The 27,554-nt window shown below is 33.6% G+C and overlaps 1 protein-coding gene across 1 annotated transcript in view; it reads right to left on the bottom strand.

Annotated features, from left to right (window-relative positions):
* Positions 1 to 24,827, bottom strand: part of mei-W68 (meiotic W68) — a 40,074-nt gene extending 15,247 nt beyond the window's left edge. The window contains exon 1 of the mRNA XM_089631459.1: positions 24,697 to 24,827. The gene's annotated coding sequence lies outside the window, so the exon portion shown is untranslated. The remainder of the gene's footprint in view (positions 1 to 24,696) is intronic.
* Positions 24,828 to 27,554: the final 2,727 nt, after the last annotated feature.

Below are 27,554 nucleotides of genomic sequence, written 5' to 3'. Positions count from 1 at the left end.
TGGTACAGTAAAAAGTAAGAATCCCTACACTGAACATTAAGCATGCAAATAAATACACAGCTTTTTTGTCTTAAACTTCTCGGCTATTGCAAATATTATCTACTCACATTCTCTCCATTTCACTTTTAATCGTGAGCTAAAGAGTTTAAAAATCCATTAAACAACACAATTGTTCATCACTAAGAAAATATTTGGAATGTGAAATAAACGCCGCTGGATATTTGTATACTTTTAGGATTTTTTCTATCTTGATATCGATTTGGTAATTAGGTTAAAGTAAATTAATCTATTCATATAGTTATTGTAAGAATATCTTCATTATACAAATTATATCAAAAATGCGAGGTGGTTCTGCTCCGGGATTTGACGGTCACGCCGTAAAAACACTAAAAATCATTAAAAATTATGTTTCTACACCAATCTCTCATATTATAAACAATAGCTTTAAGACAGGAGTTTTCCCGAGCACGTATAAGAAAACCATAATCTCTCCAATATTTAAGTCCGGTAGCCCGGAGGACATTTCTAATTATAGACCCATTTCACTCTTATCTAATATATCGAAAAATTTTGAAAAAATTGCTAAAAAAAGACTAACTGCATTCTTAAAAAAAAACTCGATTATAAATGAAAATCAATTCGGTTTCACAGAGGGAAAAAGTACCCAAGATGCCATTGCAAAAATTTCATCTAGTATTCAGAGTGCCCTGGAAAAATCAAATAAATGTATAGGAATTTTTATTGACTTAAAGAAAGCATTTGACAGCATTTCCCATGAAAGACTTATATTTAAATTAAAAGAAAATGGCATTGACCACTTAGCTTTTAAATGGATAGAAAGCTACTTAACAGAGAGACCTCAAATTGTAAAATTAAACCAAACCTTTAGTACACCACTAACAAGTACATTTGGCATTCCTCAAGGCACGGTCCTCGGACCATTTCTAATGTATGTAAATGACATTTTCCAACAGAAAATCAAAGGTGAATTAATCTCTTATGCTGATGATACTGTTTTATTAATAAAAGGTCAAACATGGGAACTAGTTAAAAAACTTGCAAATGAATGTATTAATATCTTAAAATCATGTTTTGATAATAACCTACTCACACTTAATGCCAAAAAACAACATATGTATTATTTTCACTACAAAAAATACCTAAACACAAAGTAAATATCATAATCCATGATGAAAATTGTGACAATGTCAACTGTAAACTACTTAATCCTATTTGTACTGTAATCAACTCTTTTTCTGAAATTAAATATCTTGGTGTGATCATCGATGAAAATTTGAAATGGAAAAGCCATATTACGGAGTTAGTAAAGAGAATAAGGAAATGTATATATATATTTGTTAGGTTAAGAAATATTTTAAATGTGAAAATACTAAAAAATGTATATTATGCTCTTGTCCACTCCCTGCTTATTTACGGAATCATAGGTTGAAGAGGATCTTATAAAAACAACCTAAACTCAGTAAAAGTCTCGCAAAAAAATATTATAAAGGTAATACTTAAAAAAAACTCTACTTTCCCAACAAAATTGCTTTTTAAATTGTTTCCAGTACCAAATATTGATGAAATATTTAAGCAAACTTCAATTATAAAAATGTGTAAAGAAAAAAATAGCACAGAATATCAAGAATTTTACAAACTGATGAGAAATGGAAATCAATTTATTACGCCAATCTTTAAAACAACTCAAATGCAAAACCATTATATTTACCAAGCCATAAAAAACTACAATAATCTCCCATCCGAATTGGGCTGTATTACAAACCAACAAGAACAAATAAATAAAATCAAACTTTTTTTCCAAAAAAACTTATGTTAAAAAAATATATTATATTTTACACATAACATAATATTATAACATTGAATCTAAGTAAGAATCGTGGCTCCCTTATCAGGCACAAGAGCTCCTCTTTTCTGATAAGGTATACATGACCAATTATGAACCTAAATATTATATTTTGCAAAATATGAATGTATTAATGTAACTATGATCTATATTAAAATAATAAAAATTTTAAAAAAAATATTCATTAAAGTGAATATTATATTATATATTACCTTCCAAATACCTTTAAGAACTAGTCGATCCAAAACTTTTGTTTAATTGCAACAAAAATATCAGGACTGAGTCATTTAGATACTCGCTTATATCGAGATTGCATGCAGTTGGCAACGTTTTCTCAGAAGTAGTAGACGTGTTCAACTGCACGGAATATAGTTATAAGAATATGATGTGGAATATGATGTGGAATAATATGATATAATATGATGTGGAATATGATGTGGAATAATATGATGTGGAATCAACATTTTGAGACTTTATCTACCAATAAGGGTATATGGTATAGAAAACTACAAAAGGAACCGTTAAAAAAACCCTGGTTCACTGAGGTTAATCTGAAAAGATCAGAAATGAGAATAATCTTTAGATTAAGATCCGGACATGCACTAATGGGAAGAGTATTGTGTTTGATAGGCCTCTCTGATTCTCCAATGTGCTCAATATGTGAAGAAATTGAAGATGTCCAACATACATTAACAAAGTGCATTAAGTATGAACAACAAAGAGTGACAATATTGATGACCTCGGACCCATCGGAAGTTCAAAATTTAATAGCCTCAACAGAGTTCTATGCCATATCAAGAATCATGAAATTTATTCGATCATGTAAATTGGAAAATATTTGAAAGTGTAATCTTGTACAAAAGGCAACTTTTAAAGAACTTATAAATTATAATTACAATATTTTAATATTGTAATTTTAAAAACAGATGAGGCAAAAAATGACAACATTATGTGAGTCAGAAGCCTCGTTAATAAATAATAAAAAAAAATAAAAAAAATAGTTATAAGAAGGCTATAATAACATACCTTAAACGCAATAATCAATGTCGGGAATGATAATATTCTTCTGCATGGTTCCTTGATATCTTATAGTGTTAGCTAACATTTGTATTATTTTAGTAAAAAAAATTATTTCTTATCCATATGAATCGCTGACAGCCCCGAATTGTTAATGCCAAGTTGCGATGCCTCCTCAGCTATTCCAAGTACAATTAATGTTGCGGGTAACAATAACCTCACTACTGACTATTTTCATAGACACCTCATACTTTTACTTATGACAGGTCTTATACAAACCTAGTAGAAAGTAGTTCAACTATTGTTACAGTGGTAAATATTTATTTTTAATCGTCTCGAAAATGCATTGATTACAGCACTTATATTAATAACTGCATCACTTGCAATCGTGTTTTTGTTTACACATTAATATTTATTTAACTTATTGCTATTATTATCCTGTTTAGCATGCTTGTAATTCGATTATCACTGTACTTTAAAAGCCATTATATGGCGTTTGAATAAATAAATAAATCTACAGTTTTATTCCTGAATTGGTGAAATTTTACACATTCAACATTTACATTTCGAACAAGAGAAAGGTGACTGACTACATGAGATTGAGAAAAACATCCCATCAAATAAGAGGAAAATGACTGCCTACAGTTGATATCGAAAAAGTCTTCGTAAAGTCGAGGTATCCCCGGGACTTCAGCTACAATAATCAAATCACGATATAATAGTGTACCAAAAACACACACAAGACGTAACAATCAAACCACCATCATTGCAGTCATTTCGCCTCATTGACTTGAAGGATCTGCGATAAACCAGCTTGTTTTTTCTCATGGCCAATATACAGTCATAATTGTGGCGATTCCCACATTGCGCATTGTTGCGACACAAGTAGCGGTCGCGGTCCATCGAGCAATCGATTGCGGTCGGGCCTGGGGACTAAAGACTGGTGGCTGGTGGTTGCCTACTGCCTACTGCCTACCCCCGCGGAGAGCGCCCTCGCGCTGCCTGCCGCCCCGCGGGGAGGCGATGCACAGATAAGAGGATACTCAAATAATATCAAAACTTATTGACTACTTGGTGCGCAGATCACGAGATAATGTTTTTAATATATTTTCTTTGTTACTGTGTGAATTTTCTTTCTAAAGGGGTAATAATTGTCAAGGGTAGTTTTGATTAATAAAATTTGAACTATCCTACTTACAATTTTTTCCTTAATCAATATTTGATCAAACCTAACCTTGACAATTATTAGCCACACAAAAGTAACGCTGTCGGGAGTCAGTGGACTACAGCAACCGTGGCATGCATGAAAGTTACAATAAAAATTCTCAATTTTCCATAACAAACTATAGGTTTTCTGAATTATTATGAATCTGGCATGGATTCGCCAGGGAATAGGCTGGAAACACAATTTAAAAAAATAATATAGCGCTTTGTTTTGTTTTTAGATAGAACAACATAATATTTCAAGGCTCAATAGTCCTTCGTTATATCCGCATATTGTGCTGTCCCGTCAATTTATCTAAAACAGAAATTTAATGTATGAAGTAGGTACATATTTGCACAAAACTGGAAAAAAAGTGTACTAAATTTTGCTTTTCATTAAATTGTTACTACATTGTGTCCATGTAATATATTACTAACCTAATATGTATACAATACTGCCGCCAATGGTGGAACCACAGTATCCTCCTTGAGAATCTCAAGGAGGATGCATTGTTTTTACTTATGACGCTATGGCAGGCACTCTACCTAAAATATGCGAACACCTCAGATCAGTTTCTCATAGTGAGGTGTTCACAAAACACTACTACTAACCCATACAGTTACTGATTATGAACATTTTTTGTATGACTGGTACTTATTATGTAAATTGTATCTAATTGTGTGTATATCAAGAATATAGAAATTATAAATAATTATTAACTAAATAATTATTATGTTTGCTCTCACGATTCTAAAAATTAGACGATTAATTATTTTTTTCAAATACCCGATTGGATAAACAAAGAAGTTAAAAGGGTTGTTTTATTTGAATGTCGGACTGTCATTATCATAATAAAAATAATCCATTAAAGAGTCAACCCTTTTGCATATTAATTAAGCAAAATAATCAGCCCTTATGAAATCATAAACATAGACAACGGGACAAAAAATGACCGCTTTAAGGGTCATCTTCCCACGGTGTCAAAAATGCGCGCGCATCATCGGGCAATATTTTTGAATAAATCAAATTTAGAATAATGTCACGCCGCTAAAGGGCCACTCAGAACACAATATGTATGAAATGATACAATAATGGATGAAGTTTAATAATGTATTATGTATTGCGCTAAGGGCTGGGGGTACGGAGCTATTTTTTCCGCGGCCACTCGATGAACAATCGCCCCGCGTTTAGTGGCGAGAACCAAACACCATCTAGGGCGGATTTAAAAACCAAATTGTTTTTACAGACACCATATACATTTCATTTTTAGTTATATCCTGATGAAATTTGTTAGGTACTAATCTGAGTAAATTTTATGCAACTTTTCAACCGTATCTTTACCATATTATAAGGGAAACATTCACTGGCAGCTTTTCCTCCATTATTTGATAAAGGTTTTACCACTGTTATGCAATCTGAAATTTTCGGAAAAATTATTGCTATAATTATTATTATATTGTTAAACCACTTCCAAAAATACACATAAAAAATAACGCTTATTGAGCACAGTTACAGTTTAAAAGCAGTCTTCAAATACTTAAAATAGAAACAAGAATATATTACCATAAATAAAGATTTGGAGCAAAAAATTACCTATCAGTACGTACTTATTTATATGACCGAGCCATATTTTTAATATGTGGTTATTTATTCCGGCCTACTCCTGTGGGAGAGGAAACGGGGGAAAAGAGGACCGCCACTTTAAAAATAATTGTTGCTGTGTATAAAAATATACAAGTTAGTCTCGTGGGGAAAACGTGCAAAACTCAGGGACAGGGAATGATACTATATTCGTAACAATATTTACAGGGAGAATTTCCTTGGAAAAATCTAATTATTCCTACGTAATCTCTGCACTCAGATCGAACTATGGCTATATAAATACGGCTTACAGATGACCTTTGGAATATCGGTATCATCGGAAACCTGTCTACTTTTTTCGTGTTTGAGATAACCCGTATACATTATAGTAATGTTTCGTCACTGCGTATTTCTAAATCATGTCTTCTGGGTCTGCAGTCAAATAACAAATTAATGAATTAATTGTTTTTTGAAATATGAAATCACAGATCAAACGTGAGTGCGAAATACCAAATAATCAAAATATTTTTTCTTAACCCAAGTAAGCTGATTCTCTTCAAATTATTGGTAATCCTGTTAAAAACGAGATGAATTAATAGGTTTAATGTTAAATTTTTAGTAAGATACGAAAATATTATCAGTGTTCTAAAAAATCAAATATTTTCGCATTTCGTCATTATATAATATCAAGGTAAATGCAGTTGTATAAAGATATGTTCCGATATATCAGATATTTAATAAAAGTTTATTATGAAACGGCTTTCAAACCCGTTTATAACCTGTTTTCCAAAAGATTGAAGAGATTCTTAATAAATTAGTAATAGGTACTCATTTTTTTCCGTATACCATGCACGTGACTTAAAGTAACAAAATAATTCGCTTTGTCGAGAAAAGTCCAGAGGTTGGTACTGTAGGTTTAATGAGATTCGGTTTAAATAGTTTATTTAGAAATGAAGATGTTGGAATTGGGAACAAGTACCTACTTATTTATACTCGTAACATGTTTTAATGACTAAAAAGTTTAAAACTTTTTACCCATATTATCTAACATCCGTTTATTTAAACAATGCGCGTGAAAACTTCCCATTTTATAAATCACGAGCCGTCCTTGCCCCGGCCACTCTAAGCTGTGTTAATACAACAGAGAAGTGGTATCCTGTTGCGCGTATATTTAAATGTTTTTAGTTCAGGAGCGCGGTTCCCTCTGCCCCACGTCTCATCTAGCTCTAATCTCCCCTAAACAATATTCACCAACATTCAAGTACACCAGAGGAAGGGGTGTTCCTTCTTTGGTAGGTACAATACCAAATAATTATTGTCTGATATGAACAATATGATGGTTCGACTATTGTATCGTTTTAATTGAATTGAATTATTTTAATGTAAGTATTATTTACATTAATAAATGTGTCCTTTGGACAATGAGCTAATGGACGGTTTTAAACGCTGTCGCGTGAAGCTTGAAAGGTTTTTTTAACGATTTAGCGGGTTATAAAAAAATTACATCCTATTTGGAAAATTTAGATTTATGACGATGATTCTTAGGTAATGCTAGAAAAAATATTCTACAAGTTTTTTCCTTTTACGGTATGGCCTAGATTTTCCGTTTGACACTGAAATGGCACCGAGAAAACTGCCTGATAAAAAAATGCTAGTTAATTTAAAATCTCTTGAAATTATTAATATTCCTGTTAAAAGCGAGATTGTAGGCCATTAACGAATGGATTGATAGTTATTCTGATAAACTTTAATTAAAATACCAATGTTATGTCACGATGTCCGAACACGTGTTCATAAAAGCTCATCATTTTTGCATTTTATATTAATATAGTATCATGACTAATACAGGTGGATGAAAATGTGTTCCAATATTATTACAAATTTACCAACACTTTATCAGGAAGCGGCTTTCAGTCCCGTTTTTATCAGGATGACTAAAAATTTTAAGAGATTTTCAATAAATCAGCATTAATCCGTTTGTGGTTGGGAACTGATAGACCAGGATCTCTGTCAATCTTCACACTTGTAAGTACCTACCGAACAAGGGTCCTAACTGTCCAGGGCCAGTGGGACTTTGGAATCCTGAATTTAGGTACGTTTTAAGGCTAATGTAATGGAAAAGTGAGGGATACGGGAAAGGTGAAGGTTGGGAAGTACCTGGCTGTTTGGATTTGGTTACAAAACAGGGATAAAGCTGTTTCAAGCAACGTTTCGATTCGGAATGGTGATCTTTTGACAGGCGATACTGAGGAGTGAGAATATCTATAAACATCTTAAATTATGGTATTCCGCACCAGTCTGTTTTGGAAGTCGTTCTTATTTTCATTAAAATTCATAATAGGTGACTCAACCCTCTTTCTGGGCCTCGATTCTCGACCAACGAGTGGTTCGACCCACTCGTTGTTTGAGTGAAATGATTTTTGACGTTTGGCGTATGTAAGTATGTACCTTGAACGAGACTCAAGAATAAGAATGTCTACCAATGTATGTTCTTTCGACGGCGATTGCGAGCGGCCTAGATTTGAGAATCTATACCCTGGGACGTCAATATATTTCCTTTCACGGATTTTCTTTTCGGTCCATCATGAAACTACGAGAGTAAGGACGAAAGTAGACTGCATTCATTAAATGCAACTTCGCAACGAAATGAGATTTCCAGAATCCTAGGGTGTACCTATGTATCTAAGGAACGCAGGTAGGTATTGTGAATGTGGAGATCTGTAAACAAGATTAAGGGGAACGGTTGCGCGGCCCTTTTCATACAAAACTTAAATTTGGATTTGATGCCAATTTTTGGTTTAATCCAAAGGTATGGGAATATCGAGTACGGAAATGTGCTACTTTATTTATTTGGTTTCTAAATTATTATATACAGGCCATTAAAGAATTATTTTTTAATAATAAAGGTAACTTATTTTGCTGCACTATTCCAATATAATACAGTATTGAAAAAAATAACACGATTAAAACAATTATTTTGAAAGACGAAAACTTTAATTGATTGACATCTGATTTACGTTGGAAAACAAATTTGTAGAATATCAATTTAAATTTCTTCCCAAAAAACGCCTATTTTACGAAGTACTATTTTTTCCGTTATATTCGAACGGTACCTACGGAAGATTATTATTATATAGAGAGAATTATTTTTTTAATAATTCCAATCAACTCACAAAAAGTGCCAAGACTCTAAAATCACGCAAAAATGAATTATTTATTGACCTACTTATTATAATTTAAAACAAAAATGAATAAAATAGCACCTATCCGTACTAGGTATTTATTATAACCTTGAATAATTTAGTTTGGTAAGGTATTTTGGCCGCAAATCCAAATTTAAATTTTGCATGAAAAAGACCGCACAGCCGTACCTCTCAAGAACAGAACACTCAGATGATTGGAACAATTCTCATTTAAAACACAGCTGTTGTCTTAGGACGGGTTGTTTCGGAGAATTTGAACAATTCATCAAATTTCAACGTTCATTTTCGGGTTCTGTGAAAGACTTATTCAAGTTCTGTTTTTATATCAGTTGCTTGACAAAACTGAAATAAAAACAGAACTTGAAAAAATCTTTCACAGAGCTTGAAAATGAACGTTGAAATTTGATGAATTGTTCAGATTCTCCGAAACAACCCGTCCTTAGTCTTGAAGCGAATACATATATGGTACCGACGCAATGCTGCGTTAATTCTCACTGCAGTTTCCAGTAAGTTTGTTGTTTATCTCAGTCTGTAGGTAGGTGGTACCTACTACTGGTACCTGGTGGTAGGTTAATCCTGTTAGCGCGCGCGCACTGCTGTGAGCACCTGGAAAGTAATAATTGGTATTCCAATATCTTTACTACAGTACATACGTAGGATTAAGTACTTCTCTAGGCAGAAGCTAACTGTTGTTCACCTGCCATCTATCCTATTCAGGATTCTCAAAGCGTGCCAAGATTTTCAAATATGGTTTCACTAATATTCAAAGCGGGAAAATACAAGTCACGCTCTCTAACGTAAGTAAAATAAAATAACCAACTCATCCACTGACCGGTAAGTGGCGTAGTTGGCATTGCGTTTGTGTCCTACCGAACAAGAGTCCCAATTGTCCAGAGTCAGTGGGACTTTGGAATACTGAATTGGGGTACGTTATAAGGCTAATGGAATCGGAAAGGGGGGGATATGGGAAGGGGAAGTTTATGAAGTACTTGGCTGTTTGGGTCTGGTTACAAAACAAGGATAAAACCGTTTCAAGCAACTTTTCGATTCGGAATGGTGATCTTTAACAGGGCAATCATGAGTAGTGAGAATATCTACTCTTCTAACATAAATGTGTCCAGTTCCTTAACTGGCTAAGTCCTCCATCACAACACAAGCAAAATTTTCTTCTTACTGTGGTGAGTAGAAGGAGATTGTCAAATATTGTTAGTTTTATTTATAGTTTATTCGTAGCCCCAGAATGTAAAAAAAATGTATTTATATTTATTTATTTTATCTCACTGTTTATAAGTCATGTTTTTTCTCATCAATTCAACCTCTCTAGGGCTAAGCCTGTATATAGGTTAACAAGTAAAAGAAAACACTAAAAAACCAAGAAGGAATTTTTAGCATAATGTAAAAAATATTGTATTTTTTGCCATAAGTATTACAATTAAATTAAATTTGTTGTTTTTAATGGAAAGTAAATACGTTACGCAATCAACAAATCTAGTCAAATTAAAATGAAAAATTATGAGATACGATAAAATATTACAATTGGAGGTGTTACTCATTACGATATTTCGCTATAATTTTTTTTAAATTTTTTTCCCAGACCTACAAATGTCAAGAGATGTCGCACATCAAATAAAAAACGTTTATATATTTTTTTTTTATTTATTCATATATAAGTGGGTACAGTGTGTTATATAAATAAGATATGATTGAAAATATATTTATAATCGCAATCTCACCAAATAAGAAACTGGTTCTTGTGCTTGGTGAGCGAGTTACACTAATTATAAGGAAAATAGAATAACATTATGCAATAGGGAAGTATATATATATGATATTTTATCAAAATGGAAATTCAACACACCTTTAAAAAGTAATATAGAGTCATTAAAAGTGATGAAACAAAAACTAGGTTTAATAGTTACCTATGTAACCAATTAAACCTAATCACTTTTCATGATTTTTATATCACTTTTTGGAGGTGTGTTGAATTGTCATTTTGATGATATATCCGGTCACTGTCGAAACATGATTTGAAAAACGGAGCCATGTCAGCGAAGAGAAAAATTATCCTGACCCAAATGAAGAAAATACGCTTCTATGCGGGTTTTCACGTTACCAGTGTTTTTTTCTACCGCCGCGGAGTGTAATGGCACTAGCGAAACGAAAGGTGTTTTTCTATGGAAAATAAATAAAACGCATTTCCGCAAGCTGCTGCTAAAAGAAATAAAATGCTTATTGCCAGCTTGTACCAGATCGCACAACGGCAGATACTATCATTGATGTGGGCAGTGAGTTGGTACCCAACAGTAAATGTGACATGTTTCATTGCAACAATAATATTTTTACCATCTCAATGTTAATATTATTAACAATTTTATTTAATTGAATTTCAACTACGTACATTCGAATGCAGAGTAATATAGACGACTTATTCGCGTCAAGCTTCTTCCGCTCGTACAGTTTGAAAATAATTACAAGGAAACCATAAATAATAAACTATTACTAGTACTATTTTAAAGCTATATTGGTACTTCATCGATTATTGCAAATTCACTTTGTGGCGTCATTTTAATTAAAATTATTCTGTATACACAACTATTTTATAAAAATAATCGACATGTTTCAAAACCAAATGCGTAAATAAACCACTCACTAGACGGGCTTTTTGTTCGAAACAAATTGGTCCTAAAAAAACATAGATATGCCAATATATAGACAGTAAAATTCTGATTCGGATCCTACTTATTACACTATACAACAATGAAAAACTCTGAAAGTTTATTCCATAGACTTTCAGAGTTTTTCATTGGTGGATATTTTTAGGCAATCATATGTCACAATATGTCGGTTCCAATATTCGATCGGAGTTATACCCCTCTGACTAAAGGTTTCTTTGTCGGGATAAACGATGTAATGAAAATTACCAAATAAAGTATAGACCAAAAAATTACAATGAGCGGTGGTTCGGTAGTTATTAATCAATACTAATTAAGTCAATGCATCACGTCGTGTAACATTCGAAATCGGTCCACTAACAAAAGCATTCCTTAGATGGCGATAAGGTTGTAATTCCCGCTTAGTAAAAGCCGCCTTTTTTGATTTAATCAAAAAAACATCGCCAAAAAGAGTGCTTTATTTAATTTAATGAATTTCAGACCCGAATATGTTTTCCTATAATTTTCCAAAGAACTTTATTTAGCACATTATGCAAAAAAAACATTTCCGAAAAAAGCTTCGTAAGTAGGAGATTTAGCACTTTATAGCAGTTTTTATACACCTGATACTTTATTTTTTCGGGGCTTATAATATTATATATAAAAAAATCAAAACTATTTCAAAGGCTAATATGTGCCCTACTTGCAGTATTTAATTAAAGCATCTTTAAAATGTGTAAGCAATCAAAAACACATGATTTTGCATTACTTCGCAGCGCATCGCCTTAAGCCTCGAACCCACTCCAAAATTATAAAAAAAATCCGTAATTTTCTATCGCAATTTTTTATTTATTTATTTATTGAACAATTTGTAAATACTTTCGTTATTAGTGTACCTACCTAGCAATATGTTTGTCAGTAAATCCGAACATAAAAACTATATCTTTTCTACATCCCTCAACCCTTTTATATCTCTCAACTAACCGTTTAGTAATGTGACACTCTATTTATTTTAATTACTGTATTATTTATTAAACTGGTAGCTATTAAGTTAAGTAACGACGCATTCGTTAGTTTGTAGTATGTCGCTTAAATAAACTTAAGTTTATCGCTTATAAACGGTGTCCGGAAACACGTAATATCACAGAGAACCCAAGAATCTTTTTTTTTTTCGATCGGAGCAATTTGTGTCGGGTCTAACGCATTTTAAAAGACATTAAACAATTAATTCAAAATTGCCCTCAAAAATTCCATCTGCGGACTCGATTTACTCAAAAAAGAAAAGTTCAAATCAATAAAAGTTATACAACATCGTCAAAGTCAAATAGATTCATCAGTTACCCGCTTGCTTTCGGACGCCGTGTATACACCTATTTTTTTCCTACTATAAAATTACATTTACCTACATTTTTTATTTCTTATATACGTAATACAGAAATTCTAAGAAGGTGCACTGTACTTATGATTTCAAGTTCACTGTTATACAAATATGCGTTTAAATAAGTAAATTCCGATAGTAAACTGAAATCCCCTCACTTTCATTGGAAATAAAATTATTTGGAAATTTTTATATTTACGAAGACTTCAATCAATTAAGTTAAGAGATAAGAAGCACTGCTACGGGGATAAATGTTGATGTAAGTAGGTACCCGGCTGACTCACAAGCCATTCGTGTTGTGATTATGGAATGATTTTTACATGAATTTTGTGTCATTTACAAAAAATAATTAATGCGAAACAAAATTTTATGGAGAGGGTTTCAAGTTTATCGTTTTGATTCTTGTTTACATTTATTCGCTTGAAAAACAAAAGGGTTGGTACAATGTGAAAACAAAGGATTACAAATAATGGCCTTTTATTTGTCCTGTGCTGTCGGATATTTGTAGAGGACAACATGGGAAATTCACGAGGACATTATTTAATTTGTTGAATCGAATGAGTTGATTAAAAGTTTGTTATTTGGTTTAGTAAGGACATACCCAGGACGGCTCGTGGGCGAGGGCACAGAAGTGATGGTCGCCACTTATATTTTCGAAAAACCGCCCCGGGAACCATTTATTGGATGCAACACCCCTGTCATCGGTCACCCCAAGTGGATCGCTACGTTTGGTGATTTAGCAGGGGTTTACAGGTTTGTGAGGTGAAGTACGTCTAGGTCTTCGCGGCGGATCGGAAGAGACTGGCTAAGGGACATATTTTAATATTTCCAGCCGTGCCCTCTCGGCCTTCACGAGGGATGGGATGATTTCTTACGTCCGTCACTCCTGGACACATTAACCCCCAGATTCCAGCCCATCCCTCATACCTTTTTCCTTCCCTCTCTTTCTTTTCTTCATTTCCCTAAAAAGACCCTGCACACAGCATCCCTAAAGATCCCTGGCATCGGCCAGCGTGGAGCTAATGTAAATATATGTACTGTAAAAAATGTGGAATGGGAATACATTGAATTTAAATGACACGTGACACGACTACATACATCTACAAGTAGGTACTAAAATTGTATCAAGTTCCGAAAAAAGTCAAAAGAAGTGGACAATACTCTCAGTATCATCCTGGTGTAAGATCACAATTCGAAAATTATAAATAAATACGGACAACGGGCTTTCTCTTATCTTGTGCCTACCATATTCAATAAGATTCCAAAGGACATAAAAATTCAATCAAATTGCAACACTGAATTAAAAAATAATATTATAAAATGGTTAATAGATCAAGCTTTTTTATACTGATATTGTTTATAATCTTATGCATATGTATATATATGAATATGAGTAATTTGCCTGTGTTACAACTGACTTTCTTTGTATTTTATTATTTTGTATTGTAGTAAGTTAAAAGTAATTCTATTGTATCTTTTTTTATATATGTCTCTGTTTTGTAGTTATTTAAGTTATTCTTCTGTATCTATTTTAAATATTGTGATTTCTCGTTATATGTATGCTTTAGTAATATATGAATATTGTTAAACTGACCTGCTGACAAACTGCTTTGGCAGTTTAGCGGGTATAAATAATAAAAAAATAAATAAAAAATTAAAAGGTTGCTTGAAATGACTTTAGCCCTGTTTGTTTACGAGATCTGAATAGCTAGGTGCTTTCCCACTTTCCTCTTCCCCGTCTCCTTCCCCTCCTTACTATATTCAGCCTTACAACATACCCTAATTGGGGATGCCATGGTCTCACTGGCTTCAGAAGGTTGGGAACAGTTGTGAGTCTTTTGCGGTATTCACATTAAAAAATGTTACAACAGCTATGTTTAAATACGTTGAAATATAAATCGTTAGTAAATACCTATGTTTTTTCTATCTAATGAATCGTCTATTCATTCATCACACTCGTAACTTGATTCGAAATTTTAATATATTTCAGACAGCTCTAATAAAATTAATTTTGAAAAAAAACTGGTGTAAAAGCCGACATCGAGCCGGGATAAAACAACAGCAGACAATCTACTATCTGCAATTTCCACAGCATCCTAAATAAAGCCAATTCCATCAGATTTAAAAACCATCAATAAAATTTACCACCCCCAACACAGAATAAATTTAATTCCTGGCAACACTCGCAATTAAATTGGTGCCGTATAAAGCATGGCAGAGTGTGAATCATCCTTCCTCCATTGGGATTATTATTGTCATCAATTAAGATCCGTGTTGCGGCAATTGCCGTGATGAGGTACACTGTGCATAATGATATTATTATTACATATTAAATGGCCAGTGCCATATGGCTGATGGGTGGCGCACCCCACACCCCGCCACTGAGTGATTTACATATTATTTACTTCAAACATCGCAATTGGCATTTGTATTGACGTGGCACGCGACTCACAGAAGTTTCAAGGGCGGTAGGTGAGGCATCCAACAGCTTTCGTGTTTTCGATAATACACATCATGAAAACTAAAGTTATATTGATACATAATTTTAAAATAACACGGTTTGAATGAGACATGATAATAAAATCTTCATTCGATGTCAGTTCTGATGAAATGTTTATTGTGTATTGTACGAACTGAATTTGTCGGTAGGTAGTATAAGGTTGTAAAGTGTGAGTATTTGAAAAATCGGGACAGAAATTCTAAATCTTGTATTGCTCGGATTCAAGAATATTAGGAATATTTCAAAACGCTTTTTTTACATTCAGGAGACCCTGAGGAAAATAAATTTTCATCTTTGAGGATGCTGTATGAGGGATGGTTAGGAATCTGGGGGTCAGTGTGTCCAGGAGTGACAGACGTTTCAGTTCATCCCTCCCACAGTTGTGCAAGGCGAAGGGTCGAGAAAGTCCTGCTGGTGAGTCAAAAATATCTCCCTCAACCAGCCTCTCCAAATTTAGCCCGCCACATAGTAGGTGAGCAGACGCATCCGCCACCAAGACCTAGACAAATCCACGAACCCGGGAACCCCTGCTAAGTTACCAAACGTAGCGAACCACTTGGTGTGACCTATGGCAGAGGTTTTGGTTATTTAAATGTTTTTCGGGGCGGCGGTACCCGTATCCGCCTCCCAAATTGCTCCAGCTTATGAAATTATTATTTCAGAACATTCTAGTTCATGATTTTAGTCAGCTTTGTCAAGTAAGAAGTAATCAGAGTAGAAGATATTGTCCCTATTTACACGGTTAAATTCCGACATTTAGGAATTAAAAGTTGCTCGAAGAGCCTCTGTCCGTGTTTTGTGGCTAGATCGGAATCGCCAGGTGCTTCCCCACATTTCTCTTTTCAATCTAGTTTCCCCCCCTTCTACCTTCAGCCTCACAACATACCTATCCAAATTAAGGATGCCATAATCCTACCAGCTCCATACTGTAACAGTTGGAACTGTTGTGTGGTATTCACATTAAAAAAGCGATACCGTTAACAAAATGTTTCATTCACTAATAAATTCCAACAACGCCACTTCAATTTTTTAAATAACAATAACGGTCATAAACTGGATTGCAGGCCCTTAACGAATGAATTGATAGGTTTCCTGTTAAACTTTTACTAAAAAAATAAATGTATTATCACGATGTCGGAACGTAAAAATGTATTCATAATATTTTCGCATCTCGTCATTGTATATATTATTATGAAAGCAAATGCAGGTACATGCATACGTGTACCGATTTCCGATATTTTAGGAACTGACTAAAAGTTCGTCAGTAAAAGGTCTGCAATCCCGTTTTTAACTGGTGTCGAATTATTTTAAGATATTCTTAATAAATTAACAATACTCATTATTCTCCGTGAGTGCATGACTTAAAATATATTTTAAGTGTTAGTGTTCCAAAAAATAGTAAGTAGTTATTTTTAATTACGTACTTGTATATTTTCGGCGTTGTCCCTGGCGATGTATACTGGGCCATCACCGATCAGTATCGCACATGCCTTTACAATCTCCACAATTGTTTGTCAATTTACATATATTAATGTTGATCGTCCACTTTCCCCGTCCTACCCCACATGTGCTCAATTGTCTGTGGAGTAAGTTTGACAAGGGGAACGGTTTTTAAAAACAGTTTTCGCATTTAACGAAGAGGATATAACAACGTGGAAGTCAGATTTTAGATTGATGATTTTATAAAATATGCATATTTTGAGCGAAAGCAGAATTGAAGTTAATTTGTGTCTTTAATTATGAAAATTGCGTTAAAAATAACAGTTGGAAAAAAACCTTTTGTAATATTAAATTCAAATAAATCAAAATTTTATATAAAACCGATATCAGAAGATTTTTTAACAGTTCCGAGCAGTCTGTTTACCATCTTGGTTAGCCTCTTTTTCTTAGGCTCTATTCACAGGGGTAATGAAAATATCAGGAAGACTGGAACAATTTATTGTTAAAACCCTTTTACAGTTTGTGCTTTGCAATAGTAATGATAACAGTGACTAAGATTAGTGAAATCTTTGTGGTAAATGGAAATTTTAAAAGAAGAGAATGAAATTTACTGTGAAAGAATAGCAGTTTTTTGATAAATCAAACGGTACAAACATAAAAAGTACCCACATGAATTTCAGTGGTGGGCGATTTGGCATATGAACTTATGGTCAATTTATGTAGCCCGGCGAGACCAATAGAAACGCAGTACGAAGACCTAAGTGATGCAGGATCATCTGCAGCCATAACCATCAGTGATGGCGGAAAAATACAAGTATTGAAAACCCGGCAGCAACGGGAAGAGTCCATCTCGCAGTATATCGCGATGCTGAGAAAATAAGCAAGATTTTGTAAATTTCACCAAAAATTTCTGAGATAGTGTTAATTATTCTATTTAAAAACCTAACCATTTCCCACGTCTCTTAACGTTAAGGTTGTTTTTTTTTGTGTATCAAAAAATATGATGTGACTCGTAGTACTTACCCACGAATTATTATTTGGGCTAAAAATCCAAAACATCAAACACCATTTAACAAACCGAAAACATAACGAAAGCGGGGCGAGGGGTTTGATGTTAGTGCGGAGCGCAGATGGAGGTCTGTGTCTATGGTACGAGAATGTCGCGTCGCGTGACGGCCGCGCTGGATCCTGCGCGCGATAAGCTGGTACTACCGCGCGACTACCAAAGGTAGGTACTCGTATCATGACCAGATGACGCGGTCTCTGATACTGACGATTTAATGGGCACTATCAAAACGCTTTAATTTGGGAATAGGTAGGTACCACGTATACATTTGCATTAGAAATATGGCAGCTAGCAGAATAAATTTTAAATGCTAACACTGTTAAAAGGCGCCTACTAGGTAATTCCTTCTACATTAGGCATTGTTTTCCTATTCTTTTCGGTCAGGTTTTTCAGAAAATGGATTCTATTGGCAAGTGCGGGCAATTCGATTCTTCAGCTCCGACGAAGGTGTGAGTGCCAATGATTCTAGAAAGAGTTGACATTATTAGGCAAACGTATATTTGAAAATATTGGCGAAATATTTGGCTGATTGGAACAGAAAATTAAGTCATATTTTTTATGCCGATAGCGCATCTGACAATAATACAAAGCAAACAATTAGGTAGATAGTTAACTACATTAAATCTTCTCACCATTATCTTTATAGAAACGATGCAATGATCACCCAATATTAATATTTTATGAGACCGAATATATGAAAAAAAAATTCTAAAATTAGATTAAATTTGCCTTTTTATCACATTTCAAGAACAAAACTTGCCTAACTGAAAGAGCATTTGAACCTTCACACGGCAAATTGAATCCTTCAAAAACAGTGTCCAGAAGACAGTGTAGGAACAATTGAATTCGTAACGCTCCGTTATTTCATTTGTGCCACCGCTTTTGATAAATTCTTCAAATCTCAATCCTGATTAAGATCCCCTCTGGATCAATGTTGCTCAAACATCTGGAAAACCTTACTAACGCTTTACTTTATTCTTATAAAAGTAGTTAGACTGATTTTTTTTTAATTCGGAAGAACAATTTAATGTTTCTGCAGTAAAAACAAACTGTATTATCTCACCAAACATTGATGCTATCAATGTGGAAGTCTCAATCGATTAAACTATACCTAATTTGATCTAGTTTGTGAAGACCAATTTTTCAGAAATTCCCCCCCCCCCCTCATTTTTTGGTCGGATTTTGCAGATCTTCATTTATTATGCCAATATGATTTTATGACTAATGAATTTTGTCATTTATAAAACCCTAATTTACCTGTACTATGTACTGCCTTAAAAATGTTCATTTTCTTTTATCTTTTACTATTTGTTATTTCCATTACGAAACTTTAACTTTTCAAATTCCGAAAGTCGAAATTTTGAAAAGAATATGACAATTTGTTCAGTAAGAGAAAAATAGAAAAAAGGGTATTGAAAACCCTTGCAAGATGTGATGTAGTCACTTACCATTTACCTACGACAAATGAAAAAAGGGGCGAAATCTTGAAAAATTGATGAGCCAATACTTTGAAGGTTTCGATTGGAAGTTTGAGAATCTATGGATTCAGGGCTGGCCTTGAAGGACCCCGCTCAGACCGTGAGTCACCCATTAAAGAATCAGACTGATGATAGGGTCTGGACTCTGGATTGCCGGGTGTCTGTGAAGCTTCCCGACATCAGAAAAGAATGGGATATACATACCATGTACCCATATCTCCTATAGGTAGGTACTCTGTAGATATATGGAGATCGAAGACACTCGCGTACTTTGAACTGACTTTTTTCACGTTTCAGGGAATGAAGATATTTGGAAGTTGAAGTATGGATGGCTATAGCTTAGTTGCTGAGTGCGGTCTACTCGTTAAGCTAGTCAACATTCGAACCCAGAAAATCCAATAACTGTAACACAACCCTCTCATTTCTGCACTTAAAAACGTAGAAAACTTGCTTATATAAAATACTGCTAATTTATTAAATATAATTTATAAAAATTTTCGTATTCCTGTTGAAAACGGCACTACAGGCCTTTAACGAATGAATGGACAGATTTCCTAACAAAGTATCAGTAAAACTTTATGTGTTACGAGGACGGCGGAACACATGTTCATAATAATTCTAATATTGTGGCATCTCATCATAGTATTTATTAATAAAAGCACACCTGCATGAACACATAGAAATGGATTAACATCACATTTTTAACAGGATTTCAATAAATCAGCCAAACTCTTTAATGCGTAATGTGCAGATTCGAGCGTCACCATGCAGATTTTTAAAATTAACAAACAAAATCATTTGATGTAAAATTGTTACTACGGTACTGAGATCCGGAAAAATATATTTTTGAATAAAGTTAAACATAAAGTAAATTTAAAAATTCTTATATGCATGGGAATTTGATTCTTGGCAATATTAAAAAAAGATCTGCAGAGGACAAGAATCCCAAATGCTCCCAACCATTTGGAGCCAGTGAGACTATGGCATCTCCAATTTGGGGTATGATGTGAGGCTGAAAGTAATGGGTAAGGGAAGGAAATGGGAAAAAGGAATGACAGGAAGTTCCTAACTATTCAGATCTGATCACCAAACACGGCTAAAGCCATTTTGATTATAATAGTGGTCTAACACCAGAGCGACACTGAGAATATTGTCCACTCTGGAACGTGCCGCAAGTACACTTTATATTATTTTTATTGAATGAAATGTGAAACAACACAAATTAATTAAATAAAACTTACTCATTTGAACCCGAAACCTCCGGATTCCTAGCCGAGAGTCTCGACAACGGAAGTCGTCGAGCATTCGTCGTATGACCAAATTTTCATGAACGATTTACGTCATTTATCAAACTCTATTTTACTTGTATTAAAAGAATATTAGTATTATTTCTCTGGCAAAGTCCGTAAGTTTAAACAATTTATAAAATTACAACGCTCATTTGCGACTCGAATGTCCTATTCAAGTTCTGTTATTATATCATTGTCCAGTTACTTGACGGAACTGAAATAATAAAAGAATTTGAGAATAAGAAATTTCACAAAATTAAAAAATAAACATTGAAATTTGAAGATTTGTTCAAATTCTCTGAAACAACCCTCTTTAGTAATTGGTAAGCGCTTCATAGTTCAAAATACCAAAGACAAACGTTTTAACGTTCAGAGGAAATTAAATGCTTAAGGCTGATTAAGGACATGATAATTTTATCATCTCCAACGTTGTATCATCGTAAAATATAATGTATTCAATCAACATAATAATGAGATTTGTCCCGTAATAAAATCGGTAGCCTAAGAACATAAAAGCTGTTGTCGAATTTACGCTCAATTCAAGAAAGAGGGGAGATCTTTAGTGTTCCCCACTTCAATTCCCCTAAATTAAGCTACTCGTCCGCGCATAACTACAATGTAAATACTAACGACGCTGCTCTTAATGCTTTTTACTGGTATGAGGTCAGTTTTACTAGGGTAATAATACTTCATTAAGAGACCAATTAAGTATAGGAAAGGCAGTAAAAATAGCTCGAAAAACACTCAATTTAAGGTTAGTTTTTCTTCTCATGTGTTTCTACCTATATATGTATATATCGTCGCTCTAGTTCGTTATTTTCCAACAGATCAATTTTTTGGCGAAATTGAGTTAAGTATGCAGTTGTTCTCCGAAAGCGTTTATTTATACGACATAAGTGAAAAAAAACGCAGTCTTAATTCCACCAAAATTAAATCAATATTCTGAGCTTGTTTATCCAACACTGTGTCCTACATTCAAATTAAAAACGTGTTTTCTGCGTAATTTTAAACATTTGAAACGAATTTTACTTAAAAATAATAATTTCATTACTTTAAATCATTTTAGTAAGTTTAGAATGAGCTAATTTCATTGTATATGCGTTTTTCGTAAAAAAAAACTTTGAAGTCCTGTTTCTTCCGATTTACGTTTTGGTCTGTTGGACAAAAACGAACTAGAGCGACGATATATAGCCATATTTAGTGAAATATTTAGAAAGTCGTGATCTCATAATCTGCTCTATTCTTTCCTTTGCATTTATCTTCAATCCATCGTCTCCGTATATTTATAATTATATACATTTAATCTTGGGTATAAGCTCTGAGATGTTGGAAAAAAGCACAGATATTTAACTAACTAACTAACTAACTAAGTTATTTATCTTACACTCCTTGCTTCATCCAGATTCATTTATCGCCTCATTCATATCTACTATTAAGTTATTCAGACTTTCGCAATGACCCGACTGAAGACTGAAGTATTTATTTAACTTGATCGCGCCATGTCCTACGTACTGCGGACAATGACTGTATTAACTAGTGAGCTCATTTAAAGGCGCATATTGCCTCCTAGCAACGTTCTCATAATAAATTAATTAAATATACAAAACACGCTACACAATCTGATTCACCTGACAAGACAGTAAGCCAAGTACATAAGAATGCATAACATTGTTTAGGGAAAATGAAAAATACGAAATACCCCTTAATTAATCCGGTCAATAGGATGACTGATTTTCTACCTACCGATAATAAAACGAGTGATGGAGTTAGATAGGTACCTACTTACGCCGTTGTAGTAACTGGGGTTGGTACTTAGATTATTGGATGTTATATTAAATTTCCCAATAAACAAAGGGTGGTCCAAATAACCCTTGTACTATTATTGTCAGTGAATTGATAGGATTTGTGTCGTCATCAACAATAACATGGTAATACAAGATTGGACAGAGGAGGCAGGGGCGGCCCAAAAAGTGGCCATCAAAACACCCTGTAAATTCAAAATCTTATCTTTGAAGAATAAGATTATACTAATAAATCTAAACGAAACATGAAACAGAACAAGACACAGAAAAATAAAAAGATAACGACACAATTAGGAATTGAACCCAGGATCTCTTGTCTTACCAGGACAGGCGTCTTAAACCACTCGACCATTGGGACCTATTTATTAAGTGTTAAATTTGTCGTTTACGCGAACTCCCGTAACAAGCTTTGCTTCAAAGACGTTTCCGTACAATCCGATACGATATTGATTTTTTTTTCTAGTGTATAATTATTTCACAGAGGTAGAAATTTAAAATCGCGTTTTTGAATTATTTTTTAAAACTCAATCCTGTCCTGTAGTAAGTGAAGGGGGAGAGGTATTGAATTTCAAAGCGAAAACAAAAGCGATCACAAATTCAGAGCATCGTTTTGTTTTTAATGAAAAGGCCGCCGCGTGGCTTGTCTGATCGAACTTTCTATGGTAATATTGATGCACGCATTAAAATAATGGGAAAAAAAATTAGATATAGGCGCATAAATATTTTGAATAAGAAAATTCACAGAAACGATATCTATGGGTATATTTTTCTGGAGGATATAAAAAAAATATTGGATTTAGTATCGGCTCCATAAATAGTTGATTTTTACGTTAGCTCCGCTTGTTCAGATATCTAACATTGTCAATCTATTCAACGTTATGGCTTGCCAGAGTCCACAGGAACATCTACAGTGTCAAGCCCCACGAGTACGCAAATGAGAATGCCGATCTGGAATCCACTTCTGACGTTTAAAACTACATACCTAGTAGCCTGGGAAGTAGTAGACCTCGCGTCCAAAAAAGCAGGTTTAAAATTTTCTCTCATTTACTAAATCAAAATCAATATTTCTTTCGAATCATAAGATTTGTATGTACGTAGGTACTTAAATACCTACCTTTTTAATTATAATCCATATATTTTAATTAAGCAACATTTTTTCTATATTCAAAAAAGGAATTCTACAATTTATCCGAAGAAATTTTACTATATCAACGACAATTCTTTTTCAGACTTTCTTTAGGCAGGTAGGTAACATGATATTGAAAAAATGCGAATGAGAAAGCCCAAATGAACACGACGTTTGAAAAAATTATCTTTCGAAACGAATCGAAAACGGAACGTACAAACAAATTTACAGACAGACGAAATTCAAAACGGTTGAGTTAAAACAAGTCTTCACAACGCTCAGTCAAAAATATTGTGGTAGGTAGGTAGGTACCTACTCGATATACTCACATGAATCTTGTATAAAGTTATTTAAAAAAAATCATGAAATCGATAAGGAAGAGTGAAAAGAAAGTTCACCAATATCATTTGCAAAACAAAGTACCTAATAAAATCCATGCGACATGTGTGAAAATGAGTTTTATGCGTAAATGCGAATAGCGGTAATTTTTTATTCGCCGATACAATGAAATTCTTTCATAAAGTGCAAAAATCTCATAATTTCATCAATATAAATAACTTTGCTAATCTTTTACGTGAATCGAACGCACTACCTCCGTTTTGTGCGGTTTCAACGAACACCCTTTGTACGTCAGAGATTCTACCCATCAGACCACAGGGGCTGTCCATTGTGGCATTATTGTATTGGCGCACTAAACCGCCACGCGTTTGCGGAGTAGAATTACTCTAGTCGAGGGTTCAATCAAACTTTGTTGGACTGGCCCCTATACCAACCCCTTCCCACCCCCGCCCTTGTCCCGCAGAGGTCACGTGCCGCTCCACGTGGTACAAGACTATCAATAAAGGCTTACGGCATACGGGGTCATAGATTTTAATTCCAATATGCTCTAGACTCAATGAATGGTGTTAAGTTTATAAATTTTGATCTACTTACAAAAAATGCCTTTTTCGGTATCATTCGATTTCCGTATCTGTGCACTCCATTTAACACTAATGTAAAACTAAAAAAACCGATATCTAAATTCACTGGCTAATAAAACTCATTCCTAGTAACGATTCAAATAATCTGTAGATTTATTATAGGTATTGTTAACTTACCTACGATTCTGGGTTATGATAGGTGTAAAACTATAAAGATGTTTCACCGCTATAGTTTATTACTATAGTTCACTAATATATTTCACTAACTAACTTAAAAACAATGAAAAAAATAATGGTTAACATTTTCTTTCTTTCTGATTTTTGATCAATTATATCACAATAGTGCAAAAATTATCACTTTTAATTATAACAACAGCAACAATACATTATAAGACAACCAATGCTGCACAAACACGCCATTTAAATTAGAATTTTCCAACGAAAACAATAGTTTTCTTGTGAAAAAAACAGATATCGCCTATAAAATAATGGAACGTCATCAACTTCCCGCCTCACAATCTTCATGTTCCAAACAGCACAGTCTTGAGCGCTGCGTTATAAAAAAAAATATAGATAACATTGTAACCCGGCAGGTAGGTACCTTCCTCCCTGCATACTTATAATATGAATGTGTATTTAACGAGATGCTGGCAACACCTTGCACAACCAACGTTTATTAGCATTTTTTTCTGATCTTGACCATGGACAATGAAAACGATATTGACATCTCCCGCCAATTCGAACCACCTGGCGGCAGGATCGGTGATACGTGTTTTGCTTTTAAAATAATTATTATTCTCATGGAAGACGCCTGTCAGATTTTTGCGATTTCTGATCGTGATTATGGCGAGTTTTAATAACACGTTTGGCAGATGACATTCTCAGTGACATGCTTGCGTTTTTATTTATTTCTTATAAACAAGTAGGTGGGCATTTACTTAGGTAGGTACTTTACTTTACCAAACCTTATTCCGTGAGTGAATGTCTGATAGATGAAAAGCAAATAAGATCTTTCTAACATGATGATTTACTTTGATGTTATCTTTGTTATATTTTGTTCTTCTACTCTAAAGCAACCTATATGGTATACTTATTAATTGGTAACGGTAACTATGCTTGTATTTTGTTTGACCTTTCAATGCTTTGTAAAATATAGTATCTCTTGATGTTGTAAACGATTTATTTAAGTTAATGGTCCAACTAACCAAATCTTTAGCATTACATTATTTTCCTATCAAACTTTGAGTCCATTTCTAATATATCGGAACACGTATTCGTGCACCTGAATTTGTCCTGATATTATACACTAAAAATAAAGCCACCAATTCATTCGTTAAAGACCTGCAATCCCGTTTTTAACTTGAATTTGAAGAGATTCACTGGCATGGGTTCACTGGCTTCATACATTTTAAGTACATTGGCAGTAGGTATCACTTTTCTTCATGTAGATAAAATAATATTAAAGAAATCATTTTTATATTCATCTGAACTCATTTTCAAAGAATTTAAAGTCAGAAAATTAAATACTCTTTTCCTGTATCACGCAACCTTACAAGTTTACAAAGATGATATCCTAAACAAAACCGTACCATTCAAAAACATAGCAAATCTCAGGCAAAAATACATGTTACCAATTCCGATTTGTAAAAAAACTTTGGGTCAGCAAAACTACAAATACTTAGGAACAAATTTCTTCAATAAATTGCCAGAAAATATAAGATCACTAAATGATAGTTTCAAAGAATTCAAAACACAATTAAAAAAATATACTGAAAACCTAAACTAAATTAAAAAAAAAAAAATAAATAAATAAAAAATAAATAAAAGAAAAACAAAAACAAAAAATTAAAAAATTAAATAAAAATCTAAGAAACTAAACAAATAATACCTCATCCCATACACACAAGCAATTGCTTTTTTATGGGAGAACATTGAAAAATAATAAATATTAATCATATCATAATATCTTATCTTATTACTAGTGAAATATATATATGTATATCACACATTGTAAATTTGTTTATTGAATAAATTGAATTTGTTTTAAAAAAAAAAAAAAAAAAAAAAATATTTAACATTTTGGTATGCTGCATATTATCCAATATCTATATACTAATCGTCTCCTCGTTTTTATGACTAAAAAGAACGGGTTGTTTCATAGAATTTGAACAATTCTAATTTCATAGTAAAAATTCAAATTTTGTAGAAGTCCTATTCAAGTTCTGCTACTATCCTAATACTGTGAAACAACCGGCCCATGATATATAACAGATCTTGAATAGATCTTATGTAGTAGGTATCAATAAGCTTGTCCGTGACTCTTTCTGTCTCCAATCAAAATAAACTTTCCTCCCAACGAAGTTCTGATTAAGCCCATGAAGTGTGTTGCCATTTCGACATGAGTAGGTACTGTAATCTGGCGGGATCGGAATAATTAGAGGCCTTACAATAATAAACTCTTTGAGCGCATCCCGCTCCTCTAATTTGGCGCTTTTCTCCTTGTTTCATTCGCCGCTAATTCATTTTAACTAGGTGGGTAGGAACACACCTAACAACTTATTCAATTTATAAAGTTTTAAATTCGATACAACGCCTTGGCGACCCTCATTTATTTATTTTTTCGAAATGTAGAACCAACCAGCAATCTTATCTTATTTTATGACTTGTAAGATATACATAGCTCTTTAGCTCACGATGGAAAATAAATGGTTGCACACTGAAAATCGACCCTGTTTTATAACGCTAGAGCTCACCATAAGAGAGTTTTTTGTTAGTCTCAGATTTTAGTACATACCTACCTACCTACACGGAGAAAATTTATTAAGAATCTATAATAACCGGATTGCAGGCCTTTACGAATGAATTGATAGGTTTAATAAAATTTCAGTAACACACGTATGTGTTATGTCTTCGGAACATGTGTTCATAAAAATTCTAATATTTTCGTATTTCGTCATTGAATAATATCAGGACAAATGCAGGTGCATGAATATGTGTCCCGATATATTATGAATGTACTAAAAGTATATTAGGAA

Source organism: Hesperophylax consimilis, chromosome 4, assembly GCF_061612785.1.
Source record: "Hesperophylax consimilis isolate HC1 chromosome 4, BYU_Hcon_1.0, whole genome shotgun sequence".
Classification (NCBI taxonomy): Eukaryota; Metazoa; Arthropoda; class Insecta; order Trichoptera; family Limnephilidae; genus Hesperophylax; species Hesperophylax consimilis.
Note: the sequence above shows the minus strand (reverse complement) of the source record. Positions and strands in the feature narration are given on the sequence as shown.